General features: G+C 43.8%; 1 long non-coding RNA gene and 1 pseudogene across 2 annotated transcripts; both read left to right on the top strand.

The window, feature by feature from the left end:
- The first annotated feature begins 6 nt into the window (after positions 1-6).
- LOC119320466 lies at positions 7-1,920 on the top strand. 2 transcript variants are annotated; one of them, XR_005155015.1, is made up of 3 exons: positions 7-860; positions 990-1,079; positions 1,428-1,920. It is a non-coding gene; the product is annotated as an uncharacterized LOC119320466 (long non-coding RNA). The 2 variants fall into 2 exon arrangements; XR_005155013.1 differs by having other exon boundaries at positions 1,171-1,920.
- Positions 1,921-4,180: 2,260 nt separating this feature from the next.
- Positions 4,181-5,262, top strand: LOC119321476 (annotated as a pseudogene).
- The last annotated feature ends 515 nt before the right edge of the window (positions 5,263-5,777 follow it).

Raw genomic sequence — 5,777 nt, 5'->3', positions numbered from 1 at the left:
GTCCAGACATTTTTAGGGACCTTCTAGAATTAAGATTTGACACGAAACAAATTGTTTTCTACGTTATACTGTCATTGCTAACGTTGTTGATCTCGAGCTGCATCCTCCATAATAGTGACTTCAAATCTGAGGCTGGCTAGAAGAACATATCTCTATCAGCGCCGTTACCCCTCTGGAACATTGTCATGCTAGCCACCTGACACTCGGCATATCCTCTCCCTCGTGGCATCCAGCTTTGCTGTAGGGACCAAAAGGTGCTCCATCACCGGATTCATCATATTGGAATCCTCTCTTCTTGTGTGGTTTAGTCAACTTTGTTTTCCTGTATGGTACAGTTGGGGTCTAGATCGAAGTCGGCTGAGCTATTGGGTGGCTCTGAAGATGTGTTTGTGTTAGAGATTAGTTTACATGCAAAGTAAGTTCTTTAAGAAAAGTATTACTGCGCACCACTCCAATTTGTTCCTTGAACTGATAAGATCTGGTCCAGTAGTACTGCTGCAAATCCGAGGCAAGACGTTCTGCATGTTTCTATTATCCTGCACAATAAGCAAGCACATACACTTCAAATCATCCGTTCTCTTGTTCCCCAAAATAAATTCATTCGTTCTAACCATTAGCCATATAATTGTACAGATAGACCATATAAATGGGATTCTTTCTGTAAATAGAAATCAACCTGATTTGATTATGTTTCATGTCCATAATAGTTTTCTCTTGGTAGAAAAAACATAAACATGTACATACAGATTATATTCCTGCTCATTGCAAGAGGATATGAGGATTTCTACTATTATACTGACAGAATGATAGCATCACCTCAAGCATGTAACCGTGGGAGTTAGACTTTCACTAATGATTTGGTAAGCTGTCTATACTGCCTCGAGGGGGGAAGTTTTTATCACTGCTTTTTGGTCGTATTTATGTAAGAGGCATGGAGGGAGCTGGAACTAATTTGTGATTTCTCCTGGACATTTTTTTCTTCTAAAAAGAGCAAGTTTCCCGGTGATCAAACATTGTACATCAGAAATGTTCTTCATCGATGCCCATCCCAATTGCTAACAATTCTTTTGCACTCTCAGGTTTGTGCTTTTCTGTGGTAATTTACTAAACATACTTTGGGTTATGATCCTTTGACATACACTTATGCCCTCCCCTACACATTATTTTTAGGTTGCCAAATATACTACGAAGGAACTATAGAAAGTGAATTGTTGAGTTTGCCAAGCATAATGGCACACCTAATTTTGGCAGATCATATAAAGAGGATATCGAGCAAAGATGCTTTGAGATTTACCCATGACTATATGCGGTTCCTATAAACTCCTGTTGCATGTTTAATGATTGCCACAATAGTTTCTTTTAATGCACCAGAGAATTATATTTTTTGTATCAGGTAAATAATTCTTTTCTCACTGTTATTTTTCCAGATCAAGATCGAGATATAGACAAGGGGTAATGGCAGCTCGTGCAGTGGCAGAGTGCTGGGGAGGCTGCCGGTGTCGTTGCCGAGCGCTGGGGAGGCTGCTGGTGCCATGGCCGAGCGATGGGGCGAGCTGCCGTGGTGGATGTGGGAGAGCGACCAGTAAGGCAAGACAGAGTTCTGTTGTTGGTTAGGTCCATGGCGAAGTTCCACGAGATGGTATCAGATTTATTGGAGGATATACATGATGACTGCGGCTGAGAATAATATTGCTACTCCTGCAATTTTGTATCATGTGTGAGAGGATAGAACAGAGAGAAGGAATATGAGGCAATTTTGTTTGCTATATGCTTTGTGTGCCGATGCTTTTGTACGGAGAGAGACACTTCATGTGATGTTGCTATGTGGCCTTCTATGCTCTGATGTGTGCTAACTTTGTACAAGGGACATTCATATATTGGAATTCAGATTTGGAGCAAGTTTGTTTGTTTTGCTTTGTACTGATGCTGCCCCTATTTGTGTGATGCTGCCATTATTGTAGAGAGAAAATACAGTGAGAGATGGATAGAAATTGCTATCTATTTTGTGTTGTAATTGTTTGTTGTCAAAGCTTATTGTTTATTGTTGCAGATTGTTGTGACGGAAAATCAACAATATTTGTTTTTCGGCACATAACTGTGTATGCGGCTGGACTCTTTATACACTGTAATTATGTAGCCACGAATCGCGGCAAAGCGTAGCCAACCTTAGTCTAAGGAGATAGAGAAGTACTGACAAGGTGGCTCGTTCGTAAGTTTGAGCCGGCCATAAGCTCGCTGCTCTTGGTCGCTCCCAGCAAAGAACTGCATGCTGGCTGGAATCTTGCTCAGGTAATATCTTCAGTATTGTAATGGCAAACTGTATTTTTGATTATTTGAGCAAATAATTTATTTCTGCATTTTTTTATGATTAGGCCATGCTTATTGGGCTAAGGAGTGATATGATTATATTTTCTCCCGTTGCAACGCACGGGCATTTGTGCTAGTCAAACTAAGTTACGACCCAATCGATTCCTTCGCATCGGCCTGTTGTGATTTCTTGGGTGAAACTAATTAGCCGGCCCAATATGTTGCATGCTCTTCTCCATGGTGGTCATTTTAGCGCACGCAACAGGCGCTCGAGTGAGCCGGCCCATTTTAGCGGTCACCTGCTGTGCAAACATTTCTCCAGTTTTTTTCTTTTTTAATTTTACATTATTAGATTATAGTTGACTTTGCATATAGCTTTTCCGAAATCATGATTTTTTAAGTGAACTATTTTGCCAATTTTTACAATATTTTTCGAAAAATGAGGATAATTTTTAAAAAATATATAACATTTTTGAAATTTTGGGAACATTTTTCGTAAGAAAATAAAGAACAAAAAGGAAAGCGGTACAGAAAATAACATGAAGAAAGAAAAAATCACAAGAACCTTCTAGAATCTTCCTAAATTCGTAAAGTAGACTCAGAAACTTCCTAAAACTGGAAGCAACTTCTGACGATGTGCTTTTGCGCGACAATTAGTTGCAATAAGTGACGAATAAGGTTTGTACATAATCAATTCTGGAGGCTACACTTGTAATACATACTCCAATCATTAATCAAGTAACATTTATATCCAATGTAAATTCTTTTGGAGTACTAAATCCATTTTTCTTTTAAACTACAAAAAATACTCCATACTAAGTAAGCGTGGCAGGATTCGTCGCACTGGAAGATAATAATTTACCCTACAATTTCTTAAAAAAATCAATTCCAAGGGAATAGTTTCTCTAAGTCAAGCTCACATGCATCTATCCAGTATTCCAATTCCAATAAAATGATTAGAATGCCGACGAATATATCTCAAAGGGCACGACCTTCTGGCCGGTAAGATTGGCAGCATACACGTTCTAGTTGTCTTGACGATCAACATGCCACCTTTCTCTCTCGAAATGTCTAGTAATTGTGTTCATTCTGCACCGCGATGTTTCAAATGAAGCAAAACAAGGCTCCAAGGCCAGACGGTTTTCCAACGAAGTTTTGTCTATTTTTCTGGGGCTTGAATAAGGTGGACTTGGTTTTAACCAACTACATACAAAAAACCTTGAGATTGCAAGTTTGAACTTTGGGGAAATTATTCTCCTGCCCAAGACTAAGGAGGCAAGGTATTAAGCAATATCGGCCGATTTGTCTCCTAAATGTCAGTCTTAAAATTTTTATGAAGGTTGCAACTAACCTGTTGAGCGGTGTGGCTGGCCATGTCATGCGCCCCACTCAAACAACGTGCATGGAAGGGCACAACATACTAGATGAAGTTGTTGTGCTACATGAAACTGTACATGAGCTTCACAGAAAGAGTTGAATGGAGTCTTCTTAAAAATTGTTGCAAAGGGTCGAGTACTCTAAAAAATATCAACTTGCCCAAAGTTTGTACAGGTCAAGTTTGATTCTATGAAAAAATCGACTTACCCAAATTGGTGCAAATCGATTTAGATTCTGAAAAAAAACTTACCTAAAATAATAATTCCAGGCGACTTGTCAACCACTTGGGCGCATGCATGGAAACTGATGGCATCGGTAGAGATGCAAAAGCTAGCGTGAGCAGTCCCGTAGTAATTGTGTGGAGCAAGTTCCTAGGAGTGTTTCGTGTTGGCGGCGTTCACACACTCCCTCTGACCTTTGGCAAGAGAGTTCTAGACTTCTAGTGCTTGAACTTCCAGCGTGAGCGAGACTCCTAGCACTTGTGTGCAGGCTGGCCATGTCTTCGGCTGCCGTCGCCCGCGGCAAGCGGTCGAGGTCCACGTCGGCCATCCTCGCCGACAGATCCAGCGGGTACCACCTTCTCACGATCCACGGCTACTCCTGCACCAAGGACGTTCCCACCGAAGAGAAGATCAGCTCCCAGCCTTTCTCAATCGGCGGCCACAGATGGCGCATCGACTACTTTCCCAATGGGAGCAGCACGTTGAACCAGAGTTACATATCCCTCTTCCTTATCCTCGATGAAGATGGCGGTGGAGTGAAGGTGAAGCACAGCTTTTGCCTCGCCGGCGAGGCGGAGGAAAAGCATGCGGCGCGGCTGGCGTTGGCGAAGGTAACCACATTCTGTTCCAGGAGCAGGAGCGACTGGAAGTGGAGCCGCTTCATCAAAAGAGACGAACTAGAGAGCTCCAAGCATCTCGCGGATGACTCGTTTAGTCGTTTACCGTCCGATGCGATATCGCCGTCGTCCAGGATTATCGCGTCGAGGATACCACGTTATTTGTCCCCGTGCCCCCGTGCGACCTGCGTCGGGACCTGGGCCAGCTCCTCGAGACCGAAAAGGGCGCCGACGTGGTGTTCGAGGTCGGCGGTGAGACCGTCGCCGCGCACCCGTGTCTGCTCGCGGCCCGCTCGCCGGTCTTCAGTGCCGAGCTATTCGGACCGATGAAGGAGGGCAATGCCGTTGCCGCTGGTGTCGTGCGCGTAGACGCGGAGGTGTTCAAGGCGCTGATCCGTTTTGCGTACACGGGCTCGCTGCCGGAGACAAGGAAGAAGGACGAAGACGTCAGGTGCCAGCATCTGCTCGTCGCGGCGGACAGATACGGCATGGAGCGGCTGAAGTTGATCTGCGAGGAGAAGTTGTGCGAGTACATTAACTTGGGTACTGTGGCAACTATCCTGGCGCTAGCCGAGCAGCACCATTGTAAGTGGCTGAAGAGAGCCTGCTTTGATTTTCTTGCCACTCCGGCGAATCTTAGTGCGGTCATGGCCACCGACGGCTTCCAACATCTGAACATGAGCTTCCCTTCTGTCATAGTTGAGCTCATGGCAATGTCCGTTGGCGCATTAGTTGAGTAATAGATGCCGAGTACTGTCATAAACTCGTAGCAATGTTGGTTCATGATGTTGAGTGATTGATGCCTAATATGACATGCCAAATGTTTCGCCTCATTTGGCCGCTGTTTTATTTATTTTTTTCCTTTTTTAAGATAGCTTACCACATAGGCTCAGCCTTGTTTAGGGCATCTCCAAATGTTGACCCGCAAACTGGATACCGTATCCGTCCGCGGACCTGTAACGACCACTCCACGGATAGTGATACGGGAACTGGCAACCAAACGTGCCAGCATCGATTTGTACATAATTATGAGTTGGTAAAATAACCTTCAGCCAAATCCCAAGTCGTGTTGCTAGTGTTGCTAAGATAGAACACCTCTGCCTCAACTGAGCTCACAAGCAACACGTGCAAACTTGATCTTCCGCCAAATCAATTGTGTTAGTATTGCATTCCGCCAAATCCAAACCTTGTTTAAATACTACCTTCCGCCAAATCAAATGCACAGCTTCCGCCAAATTACATGCGTCCATATTCT

This window comes from Triticum dicoccoides, chromosome 6B (genome assembly GCF_002162155.2).
Source record: "Triticum dicoccoides isolate Atlit2015 ecotype Zavitan chromosome 6B, WEW_v2.0, whole genome shotgun sequence".
Lineage (NCBI taxonomy): Eukaryota > Viridiplantae > Streptophyta > Magnoliopsida > Poales > Poaceae > Triticum > Triticum dicoccoides.
Note: the sequence above shows the minus strand (reverse complement) of the source record. Positions and strands in the feature narration are given on the sequence as shown.